The 13,246-nt window shown below is 45.4% G+C and overlaps 1 protein-coding gene across 1 annotated transcript in view; it reads right to left on the bottom strand.

The window, feature by feature from the left end:
* Positions 1-13,246, bottom strand: part of LOC122062551 (D-lactate dehydrogenase [cytochrome], mitochondrial-like) — a 38,640-nt gene that overhangs the window by 12,055 nt on the left and 13,339 nt on the right. The window lies entirely within an intron of this gene.

The following is a 13,246-nucleotide window of genomic DNA, read 5'->3' on the forward strand; positions in this document are numbered from 1 at the left end:
ACAATTTTTGGAATAAAACAACTTTCTTTCTTTCTTCATCAAATTGTTGGCTGTAGATCAGCCTTGCGCTTTATTTATAGAACCAATCATCAATTACAACCTAATTGATTGAACTAGAACCTTCCTATTACAAATCCAAAACAAAATAAAAATCCTATTTCTAATTGGAAACTAACTTATCACCTATTACACGAAAATAGGAAAGAAATAAATTGAAAAAAAAAAAAAAAAAAGGCAAAGAAGATAACCCAAGTCGATTCCTTGGGAAGCAAGAATCCAGCAATTGCCAATCTGTCTTTAAACCAATCTCATCCAGCTGGCAATGGGGCCCATAAGATCAGGAAATAATCCCCAAGTCACCTCCACCCAAACAGTAACTTGAGTCCAAAAAAAAAAAATGGAAACTCCACTGATTTCTCCTCACGCAAGTCATCAATCCACCCCTAAATTCCTCCATGTCTTGGTCGAAATGGGCCCACAAATCAGGAAAGAATCTTCTTCAGTTCTTCTCCACACAAGCTCTCCTTGGGTTGAACCAATCAAGAACCAAGCTACACCAAACCAGACTCCCTCCGACAGCAGTTGAATCCCACAACCGGTCTGAACTGGTTTTGGGGCCTCGCTCCTACGATCTACATCAAGTTGTCAAGGTGTCACACAACTATGGTTGCAGTTCATTTTTTAGATTTTACTACAAAAAAAATTGAAATAACATATCAAAATGCTAGGTCACAAAATATAAAGCACAATCAAATGGTTGTCCTTGTTTTTCTTCTTTTTTTTGCTAAATACGGGTATCCAGGCCTTTGGCCTGACTAGTCCCTTGGGCCCATACTGACCCCACAACCTTATAGACCAGGTGATACCAAAGTTGAATGATTCAACTTTCACGGAAAGCAGTGAAGAGCACTAAACACCCCGTGTGAGTGGCCCCAAGGAGGTAAAAGGAGTCGAACTCAGAACCACACGCTTCCTGAGGCGAAGGTCTCTTGGGGTTAATAAATGGTTGTTTTTCAAAACATAAATTAACTTTGATTCTTTGCCAAAAATAAAAAATAAATTAAAGGATCCTACCAGTAATATATGGAAAGAAATTTACTCTGTTGTTCAACTCTTCAAGGACTAAAAGAAAAAGATGAAATACAAGTAGGAAAAGTAAGGCTTTTTAGAAAAATTCTCTATCACCCTCTGCCCACTGTAATCAACATATAAATTATATTTGACAGGAGAAAGGATTTGTAGAAGAAAGCATATTATAAATCTCCCCTAAAGAGAAAAAGATAAAACCACATACACCACAGAAAAAATAACCCCTTAGAGGAACAATAAATTCTCACATTGGTGTGGAAAAACTGTACAACAACCTCTATTTCAAGATTCGCAAAAGCATAAGTTATCACAGAGACAAGGTTACCCAAGGCAGTGGCCAAGCGCCTAGGCAACCTAGGCATACCATTAAAGGGGGAGGCATTAGGTCAAAACTACCATTTTTTGTCCTCAATTTTGAAGGACTTGTGTAAAATAAATAAACTACTACTTTTACTCATTAAATACACATATAACCAAGTTTTTCTTAGAAAAACCACTCACAAAAATGGCATCACATCCTGATAAAACCACAATTAGGTTCCTAAACCAAAGGTGTATTATCACAATGTTAAACATGTATTGTAATACCCTACTTCTTAAACCCGGTCTGATTACGCGGTTGACCCAGTTTAACCATGCAGGAACCGAACCAGAGGGAGTTAGAGCGGGTTCCTTATGGGTTATGATGGCAAGGGTGACCTTAAACACCGGCTGGCCCCACAAGTCTGAGCCAGTGCCAGAAGAGACGGGAGTGCCCAAGCCGTGTACATGCACCTACCATAAGGCCATGTATGGATAAAGCAGGTATTATAGCCGTATATTAAGGTATATATACGTATACTACATCATATGCTAGGGTGGGATTCACGCCAGGCCTGAACTCGGTCAAAATCCCAAGCTTTGGCCCTCAGGTGGGCGGACAGGTGGGTGCACCCACCCACCTGAGTGACCCATCCATGTGCACTATTCAGTTATTTAGGAAGTATATATATAGCATTTATGATTTTCTTTTCTTTTCATTTATGACACCCGTACGTTGGTGAGGATAGTAAAGAGGAGAGAGAAAAGAAAGGGAAGAAGAAGGGAAGAGAAGGAAGAGGAAGAAGAGAAGGATTTCAGCGGTGCTGAAGCTTGGTCTTCCCATTCCAGCGCCGGGAGAGTGATCTTCAACTCTAGATCTACATTTGGAGGTAAGCAAAGTCGGGTTCCTTAAACATTCACCATACCCAAGCTTAAACCCTTGATTCGAGTAGGGTTTCTTGAGATCTTGTAAATCCCCTTTGAAATGATGAATCTAAGGTTTAATAGATGATTTATGTGTTGATCTTGAAGGATTTGAAGAGGTATTGACAAGGTGGAGGAAGCATTGTGGGTTTGAAGTTATTCTTGAGCAAAGAAGGTAAGATGGTTTCTCATCACTTGAATCTAACCTAGATCTAGGTTAGAGTCATCCTATATGACTTGAAAGTGTGAAGAATGGGTTGGAAAAAGCCCCCATTTGAATCCCCAAAGAATGGAGGAAGTTGGGAAGAAACAGCAGTTTTCCCGCTAAGACCGGTGGGTGGAACCAGTGGGCCATCCAGCCCGCCTGTGGGCACCCACCTGAGAGGGCAGGGCCTTCGGGCACAACTGGCTGGTGGAACCGGCGGGCCAACCGGCGGCCCCCTACCCGCCGGTCCAAACCGGTGGGTAGGACCAGTGGGCCAGACAGCCCACCTGTCTGACCCACCTATGTGGCCCCGAAGGTGATTCTTACGTCCGATTGGATCCAAATCGGACGTGTGACCTTCTTTTAATGTTCTAAACAAGATTTTGTCATCGGATCTCGTTAATTTTGATCCTAAAATGGTGAAGTACTAACCCCGCTCAATTATGTTAGGTTCACCAAATCCTACCCGTTTCGCACCGGACCTCACCCGTACCGAACGGGAATCCTTGTACGCTACAGGTAAGTGGGGAGAGGACGTTTGGCCTTGTTTCAAGGCATTTTTTGGCATTCATTTAAATGTATCTAGTCTAGTCATGCCATCATGAATATGCTATGTAGATTAGTCATCCTACCATTGTTATGCATGTGTGATATGTTTACTTTCCAAATGCCAAATGATGAAATGCTTATGTGATGAATGTTGACATCATGGTGCATAATGCATTGATAGACTAGATGCCGTAGTCGGCTTGGAGACGAGTGCATTGGTGGCCCGTGGTATGGGACGCAGATGCACTATGCAATCGTACTATTGTCATATAGGAGCATGCGGTTTAGGATTTTCACCGTCCCGTGTTACGACCCTTCCCAACAGGGGTTAAGGTGTTGGGTTGTCATTTGGGGGGAAGCAGTGGTAGCGATTGTCGGGTCACTGTGGCGGTTAGACATAACGCCCGGCGGGTCGTTAGGACAGTCGACAACCCCGGTGGTATATTCAAGAGGGCCAATCGTACTGCTTTTAAATTGCTGGAGTCAGCACCTTTAATTTCAGTCATTTACATTTCTGTTGAGAGCCGGTGGTCGGCATGTTTTTACTTTTCCGAGTACTCACGGTGGGCCTTCTCCGACGGCCCTATGGGCGTATCGTGGGATGGAGTTCGCGGCTCGTACCCAGAGTATACGCGCACTGTGGCTGTAGTAGCACTAAACCGAAGACTTAGTAATGTTGCTTAGGTGGATGTGATTTAAAATGTAATGCATAGCATGTAGTGCATATGATTGTGTTTTGATGTGTGGACTGCTGTGTGGTCCATCTTACCACTTACTGAGCTAGTGAGCTCATCCCACTGGTACCCCCTTTTTAGATGATTTTGCAGGTCATACATCTGAGGAGCACGGGGTGGGTCCCACAGTCGAGTTCCCTGAAGAGGATTGGTGGGCCCCTGAGGAGTTAGAGCACGGCACTGACTGCTCGTGCGAGAGTTGTGCTGCGGGACCGCAGTTCTGATGCCGAGCTGAGCTCCACTTCTGAGGCCGAGCTGAGCTCTACCATATGATGCCGAGCTGGGCTCAACCCTTGATGCTGAGCTGAGCTCCAGCCTTTGATACCGAGTCGAGCTGTGTACTCTGATTATTTTGATGGATTCCTTTATATACTTGATATGTGAATTGTATTTTTATTGTGTAAATATCATGTCTTCGGGCCCACATATATATAACTATTGTATCACAATTCGGGTATCAAGTATTATGGGATTATTCACAGGTAAAACTTAGTCTTCCACTGATCTGATGAGCTTATATTAGTTGTGTGTATGCTGTGGTGGAATACAGTATCAGATGATCCTGGCAGGTTTGGGTTAACCGGTGTTAACCCGGTCACTGGCCCGGTTCAGTGTGAACGGGGTGTGTCAACGGTGGTATCAGAGCGTGATGCTCTGCTCCACTCACAGCATACCATTAGAATCCTGTAGACTCTATAATAGGAAAATGGGGTTGGATTAATGTAAAAGTTTTAAGGAGTTAAAAGCCAAAGAAAGAAAGTATAAAAAGAGTTGCATTTAGGGATTGCATTCATGGCATACGTGAGTGTAGATAAAAGGTAATTAAGTTGGTGATATAACCTATCGCATACTAGTTTGACGAAATTTCGGTAGCATAACGACATAAAATGGGATTTCCAAAAATTTTACACATAACACCTAATAAACAAATAAATGCAAGGTCTACACTATCACAAAGATAAAAAGTAACAAGAACCATCACAACCAAACTACACAAGAACTCAACAAATAAATGCACCACAAAAAAAAAAATCACTATCAAAAGATATTATTCCATAAATGAGTCCAGTTACAGTACAAATACAAGGAATGAGAAGAAATGAAATATACAACAAGGTCTACAAAAAAGGAAAATAGATAAACAGCTGGTGTGGGCGAGCTAAGCCCTCACTGGTCATCGTCGTCATCATCAATGATCACCACGTTCGCCGAAGGCCTAGAGTTGACATCGAGGCGGTGGTCGTAATAGTCAAACCTCATGTTCATCAGCCGTACCGCCCTCCGTAGTCGGCCAAAATCTACGGACATGGCGTTAGCCGTGGTGCTCAAGTCCTGGCCCAGTTGGAGAAAGGAGTGCTCAAAAGTGGCCTGCCTCTCCAGGATGCGTTCCTCCCTTGAGGCACTCTCGTCCAACCGTCTCAGTAACTGAACTTGGCCATCCTGCAAGGCCCGCATGGTGGACATCATGCCCTCGAAGTCGTATGCACTACTCCCAGGTGGTGGGGCTCTATACGGTGAGGCTGCATCTCTGGAGGAACTAGGACCGAGGCCTATCGACTCCTGAGGCGCCTCCTCAGGGATGCCACCACCCACCAGATCATCCTCCTCGTCCTGAGGAACGTAGTCCTCATCCTCCTCGCTGGACTCCTCCTCCATGTGGACATCCTCCATAGGGGCAGCCCTCCTACCCCTACCTCTCTGAGCTCCTGCTCTCGGAGGTGTATCCATGAGGGTATGGAGACCCATCCTCAGGAGGTTACTCCTGTCGAACCTATCAGCCGGAGTCTTCCCCTCCTCGCCGCTCAGGTCCACCCCAAAGAACTCGAAGATCCTAGTGAGGATCCTACCATAGGGGAATCCTCCATCCTCAGGGTGGGAAGTGTGGTGCTCCATCATCCTGAGAATGATGTACGGGAGGCATAAGTGCTCGATAACTCCCTCTGCAGGCGTGTAGATGCAGTACGCGATGAAGGCCGCCATGAAACCCACCTAGTTCCAATGACCTCCTCTGAGGAGCAGGTTGAACTGGACCAAACGGGCAAATAAACGAACCTCGGGGTAGAAGGACGTCTCAGACTCCGGACGGGTACTGCTGCCGCAGATAGTCTCGTAGATGAAGTCCGGCATCTCCAAGCTCATGAATGATCCCAGAGGCTTAATCCTGGGAGGACTATAGTATCGGTGCCCAGCTGCCGATATGCCCAAGATGCTGGCCAAGGTACCCACAGTCAGCTGGATGTCCACCCCCTTCACCAAGCTGACTATAGTGAACTCCCCATATGGATAAGACACCTCCAAGTTGCAGTAGAACCGGCAGACTAGCTGCTCGTAGCATGGACGATCTACGTGGAGGATAGACTCCCAGCCCAGTCCTGAGAACCTCTCCTGAAGCCGAGCCTTGTGGAAGTCATCGACTACCACGGTCTTCTCCATCATCACCGACCTCTTCAGGAAAATCGGCCAGTTGGCTGCTGCCTCTGCACTAAGGAAGAGCTCCTCATCATAGTCTGTAAGGTCAGACCGGGCAGGTCCGGGTCTCCCTGTGCGGGGAGCTGAAGAGCTGGTTTCCCCACTCTTCCGCTTAGAAGCGGTAGTCTTACGTCGAACGCCAGAGGAAGAGGGTCACTTGCCAGTGCGAGATGACATCCTGGCAAGAAGAAAAGAAAGCAGAGTGAGTAAGGAAAAGGAAATGACAACAGTAAAAGGGGAGCCCCAAAACCCAAATTCTCGCAAAATGGAAAAGGCGACAAGCTAGAAATGATAGGGAACCTATGGACATGATGCACGGTAAGTGACAAAGGGGAAACATGCTAAAACAGTAAAATAACAGCAAGGAACATATTTAACATGAGGGGATTCGATTCCAATGCACAAATTCAAACACAATGGAGTACAACTTGAAACCATAGGTCTAAGACGAAACGCATTGGTAGCGGGATCATGGAAGTACAAAAGCATACCCAAATAGACTATGGAGGTCCACGAATACAAGTACGTGATGAAGATCAAGGAAACCAATACAAAAGAGGGGTTTTTCATGGGAATACATGGAGATTCCAAGCATAATGGACAATTCATGAAATCTATAGCATGTTAAGCACAAATCAAGTGACATGCATCACAAAGGAATCATCAATTGGAGAAAAGGAGCGAGAATTGAAGAAATCCCCAATTTTGGAAACCTAGGGCACGATTTGGGGTTTTTCTCCAAATGAAGAGATAAAATCCTAATAAACTACAAACGACCACAGTAGAAACATCACAATCACATGGCAATACTATTCTATGGAGAAAAATATGGAAAGAAAGCCTAGATTAAAGCCTACACATGGATTTACCCCCCCAAGTGAAAATTCTGGGAAAGAGGAGAAGGAAAACTTACTTGAAAGAGGGAGAGTTGAATCTTCTCAAAAGCACCGAGTTGATGAGTGGAGTCGCGAGTAGAAGCGCCGAGGAGACCTTCAAGATCGCCCAAGGAAGAGAGGGAGAGAGAGTAGGGAGTTGGGGAAGAGACAAGACAGAACAGGGTCTGTAGGACCCTGTTCGTGTTTTTACTCGGGCAGGACCGGCGGGCCCGATCGATAGGCCCCTACCCGCCGGTGCCACCAGTCGGTTCGAGGTACTGGGACTGATGGGCCCCTACCCACCGATGCAGCCCACCGGTTGTGAAAAATTTGGAAAATTTTGATAAATTTTTCCCTCCTCCTAGCATGATTATTTTGATTCTTATTATTGATATTGTGTTATGGTCAAGTGGGACCATTGACGTACCTGTTGGGGCATTAGCCTTGTATCTCAGAAATTAAGTTGCGGTTAATTTCAGACTATCATACACTACAATACCTTATGTGATGGAATATATTTGTGTGCCAAAATCAATTCTGCGGTATTTAACCAATATGGTGTGTGATATGTTCCAGGTACAGAAATACGATGGTACGTACTAGATCCGGTAGTAATGCCCGAGGTACCACGCGGGGTCCTCGTCCGGTCAGTGGACCACTGAATCCCAGGAGGTCCCGCTCTATGGGGCAAACCTCACCTCCACTACCTCCAGAGACCCTTGGTCAGGGTGGGGCACATGGGGACCCACCTATGACTACACTCCCGGACCCTCCACCGGTTATCACACCGGGAGATGTTGCTACCATAATTCAGCAGTCACAACAGGCTTTTCAGCAACAAATGCTTCAGCAACAGCAAGCATTTATGACTTCTATTCAGCAACAGTTGGACTTTTCTCAATCGGGTCAACCTCCCCGGGTACTCACTCCACAGGACCCGCCTGTAGGATCGGGAACGGGACCACAAGGGGGAGGTACACCTCCAATTCCACCATTCAATATTCCTCAGTATGGGATGCCTCCTCCATACTCCTACTATCCTGCTTATGCTCCTAACTTCCCAGCGACGAATAATACGTCAAGGGCAGTGGAATCATTCAAGAGGAACTTACCACCTGTATTCTCTAAGGTGGGGAGTGATCCTCTGGAACCGGACCAATGGATCCAAGAATTAGAGAAAATATTTGAGGTTCTTGAGTGCACAGATGCACAGAAACTCATTTGAGCTGGGTTGCAACTCAAGAAGGAGGCAAATTCTTGGTGGCAAGCCTCCAAGCCCATATTGTTGGTTGCCCATCCAGAGTCCACTTGGGAGCAGTTCAAGGAGTTGTTCTTGGACAACCATTATCCTCGCAGCTTCAGAGACCGCAAGGAGACTGAGCTCATGGCCTTAACTCAAGGAGGTAAGACTTTCCTTGAGTACCAACAACAATTCGAGAGTTTGTTCCATTTTGCCCCAAGGCATATGAGGACAGCTGAAGAGAAGGCAGCGAGGTTCCTAAAAGGCCTAAAAGCATCTATTGGGTCTGTACTTGAGGCCTTGGATTTGACCGAATATGGCCAGATTGTGCAGAAGGCCAAGACCATGGAGGATAAGCAAAAGGGAGAATAGTCCCTCACCCCTGGACTGTGGAAGAGAACAAACCCATTTTCGGATATGGGAAATTCCTCCAAAGCATACCGCGGATTGTACAGTTCTGGGCCTATGTATAGGCAGCCTATAGGCCATCTGGCTACCCTCCTAGACCAGTTGGTGGTTCGGGTTCCACCTCTTTCTGCCCAAACACTAGTGTGGCACCTACAGCTCCAAGGCCACCTCGACCTCCGTCTGCAACGGGTCAAGTGCAGAGGGGCCCTGCCCCAGTTCTGACGTCTCAGATTCGTTGCTTCAACTGCCATTCATATGGGCATGCAAAAGACTGTCGGGCTAGACCGGCCTTGCCCTCTAGTCAGCCCTCTACGTATCGACCTCCCTTAGCTCGGGGAAATCAACCGCAGGGAAGGATGTATGCTCTATCAGCCGAGGAAGCTGAGGCCAGTATAGAAGTACTAGCAGGTACATTTTAAATTAAGAAATTCATTATGTTAAATATTGATGACCTGCTGAAATTATATGCATTGTTACACTAGGTATCCTACCCATATCAGGCATACCAGCCTATGTTTTATTCGATTCAGGAGCTACTCATTCATTCGCATCTAAGAGATTTGTAGAGAAACTTGGGATGCCACCCAGGATCCTAGATCACAGAATGATTGTTAGTATGCCTATGGGTAAAGTTACTCGGTTGAAGGAGGTATATGGGCCGTGCCCGGTGGAAATTAGTGGAAAGAAGTTTGAGGCACAACTCATCAAGTTCAATATGCAAAATTTTGATGTTATACTGGGTATGGATTGGTTGTCGGCTCATCGAGCTAATGTGATGTGTGCTGAAAAGCTGATTAGGGTGACAGATGATGAAGGGAAAGAATTGGTATACTGAGCAGATAAAATGAAACGGGTGAGGAAGGTCCTTGTCTCTACTCTTCAAGCGGTAAGGTTGCTAGAAAGTGGATGTCAGGGTTACTTAGCATCGGTACTTGATGTTGATGCAAGGATTACACCTCTAGATGAGGTAAAGGTGGTTAAAGAGTTTCCCAACGTTTTCCCAGATGATCTGATGCATTTACCACCTGATAGAGAGTTGGAGTTTGCCATAGATTTGACTCCTGGAGCAGCTCCAGTATCTAAGGCTCCATACAGGATGGCGCCAGATGAATTGAAGGAGTTATAGATGCAGTTGCAGGAACTATTGGAAAAGGGGTTTATTCACCTAAGTGTTTCACCTTGGGGTGCCCCAGTGTTGTTTGTCAAGAAGAAAGATGGCAGCTTGCGTATATGCATCGATTATCGGGAATTAAATAAGCTAACCATCAAGAACCGGTATCCATTGCCACGTATTGATGATCTATTTAACCAGTTGCAGGGAGCCAGAGTATTTTCAAAGATAGACCTTTGGTCCGGCTATTATCAACTCAAGATAAAGAGCAGTGATATACCTAAAACAGCATTTAGGACTCGATACGGTCACTATGAGTTCCTAGTGTTATCTTTCGGGTTAACCAATGCACCGGCAGCCTTCATGGATCTAATGAATCGAGTATTTCAGGATGTGCTTGATATATGGGTAATTGTTTTTATTGACGACATCTTGATCTACTCCAAGACCGACGAGGAGCACACTCAACACTTGAGAATGGTGTTACAGAGGTTGAGAGATCAACAGTTGTTTGCCAAGTATAGCAAGTGTGAATTCTGGCTTGAACAAGTTGGATTCCTGGGGCACGTAGTGTCTAAAGCCGGAATCGAAGTAAATCCTGATAAGGTGAAAGCAGTAATGGAATGGGAAAGCCCCAAGAATGTCACCGAAATTAGAAGGTTCTTGGGTTTGGCTGGATATTACCAGTGCTTCATTGAGAATTTTGCTCGGATCTCAGCACCAATGACTAAGTTGACTAAAAAGGGTGTAAAATTCGACTGGGCAGAGGAATATGAAAAGAGCTTCCAGGAATTGAAAGAAAGGTTGGTGACGGCCCCTATGCTGACTATTCCTGAAGGCACAGGTGGAAGACAGTCTATACCGATGCTTCCAAAGTTGGTTTGGGTTGTGTTCTCATGCAACGCGGTAAGGTAATAGCGTATGCATCCCGACAACTAAAAGAGTATGAGAAGAATTACCCCACTCATAACTTGGAACTAGCTGCAATCATTTTTGCCCTTAAGATCTGGCGACATTATTTGTATGGGGAGAAGTGTGAGATATACAGTGATCACAAAAGCCTGAAGTACTTCTTCACCCAGAAGGATCTGAACATGAGACAGAGGAGATGGCTTGAACTCATGAAGGATTATGACTGCGACATTCAGTATCATCCCAGCAAGGCTAATGTAGTGGCAGATGCATTGAGTCGGAAGACACAGACAGTGTCGCTCTCATACTTAGCAGTCAGCCCACCACTCGTGCAAGAGGCGATGCTAATGGATGAAACCCTCTTATATGAAGGGGCAACCGTGGAGCTTGAACCTCAACCAGAAAACCTTAAATGGTTGACTGTATCCTTGACGGCTCTACAGGTGCATTCTGAAATTAGGCAAGAGGTGATAATGAAGCAACCTTTGGATCTTGAATTGCAGCGGATCAGAGTTAAGGTTCAAGATCAAACAATGAACGACCAAGATTTTGCTTTAGCCAGTGATGGGGCATTGATGTTTCGAGACAGATTGTGTGTACCCGATGATTTGGATATACAAGACAAGATAGTGCGAGAAGCACATAGCTCCGAGTACTCACTTCACCCAGGAAGTACCAAGATGTACAAAGACCTCAAACAAAGTTACTGGTGGCCAAACATGAAAGTCACCATAGCTCTGTATGTGGCGACTTGTCTTACCTGCCAGAAAGTAAAAGCTAAGAGGCATTGACCTTATGGTACTCTTCAGCCACTCCCAGTACCAGAATGGAAGTGGGAAAGGATTTCAATGGACTTCGTCACTGGACTACCAAGTACACCTAAGGGAATGGACGTGATATGGGTGATCGTGGATCGGCTTACCAAGACTGCTCATTTCATTCCCATCAAGACCAAGTTCTCCATGGCCAAACTAGCACAACTTTACATGGACAACATAGTGCACTTACATGGAGTGCCAGTGAGCATTGTTTCAGATAGGGACCCAAGGTTCACTTTCAGATTTTGAAAAATCTTACAGCGTGCCTTGGGATCATAATTGAATTTGAGTACTGCTTTTCACCCATAGACGGATGGTCAGTCGGAGCGAACCATACAGATATTAGAGGACATGCTCAGGGCATGTACAATGGAGATGAGTGGCAGTTGGGAAGAATATATACCTCTTATGGAGTTTGCATATAACAACAATTACCAAGCTACAATTGGGATGGCTCTGTATGAGGCGTTATATGGCAGAAAGTGCAGAACTCCTTTGTATTGGGATGAGGTAGGTGAACGTCGAATGTTAGGACCTGAGATGATACAGATGACTTGTGACAAAGTCGACGTTATTAGAGAACAGATTAAAGCAGCTCAGTCCCGTCAAAAGAGCTATGCGAACACTCGCAGAAAAGACATTGAATTTCAGCCAGGAGAAAAGGTATTTCTCAAGATCTCTCATACTAAAGGGTTGCAAAGGTTTCACAGAAAGAGGAAGTTGAGCCCAAGATACATTGGACCATTTGAGATCTTAGCCCGGGTTGGCTCAGTAGCCTACATGCTTGCTTTGCCATCTTCACTTGGGGATGTTCATAATGTATTCCATGTATCCATGCTGAAGCGATATGTTCATGACCCCTCTCATGTATTACCCGTGGAGTAAGAATACCTTGAAGCTGACATGACCTATACAGAACAACCAGCTGAAATTTTGGACCAGAAGGTGAAAACCTTCGCAACCGTTCCATTTCCTATGTAAAGGTGCGATGGGCTGATCATTCACTTGAAGAAGCATCATGGGAGGTAGAGGATGAAATGCAAGCCAAGTACCCTCACCTTTTTTATCAACCAGGTATGCAATTTCGAGGACGAAATTTTTCAGAAGGGGGGATAATGTAATACCCTACTTCTTAAACCCGGTCTGATTACGTGGTTGACCGATTTAACCATGCAGGAACCGAACCAGAGGGAGTTAGAGCGGGTTCCTTATGGGCTATGATGGCAAGGGTGACCTTAAACACCGACTGGCCCGACAAATCCGAGCCAGTGCCAGAAGAGACGGGAGTGCCCAAGCCGTGTACATGCACCTACCATAAGGCCATGTATGGATAAAGTAGGTATTGTAGTCGTATATTAAGGTATATATACGTATACTACATCGTATACTAGGGTGGGGTTCACGCCAGGCCTGAACTCGGTCAAAATCCCAAGCTTTGGCCCTCAGGTGGGCGGACAGGTGGGTGCACCCACCCACCTGAGTGACCCATCCATGTGCACTATTCAGTTATTTAGGAAGTATATATATAACATTTATGATTTTCTTATCTTTTCATTTATGACACCCGCACGTTGGTGAGGATAGTAAAGAGGAGAGAGAAAAGAAAGGGAAG

Source organism: Macadamia integrifolia, unplaced genomic scaffold, assembly GCF_013358625.1.
Source record: "Macadamia integrifolia cultivar HAES 741 unplaced genomic scaffold, SCU_Mint_v3 scaffold1072, whole genome shotgun sequence".
In the NCBI taxonomy this organism is placed as follows: Eukaryota; Viridiplantae; Streptophyta; class Magnoliopsida; order Proteales; family Proteaceae; genus Macadamia; species Macadamia integrifolia.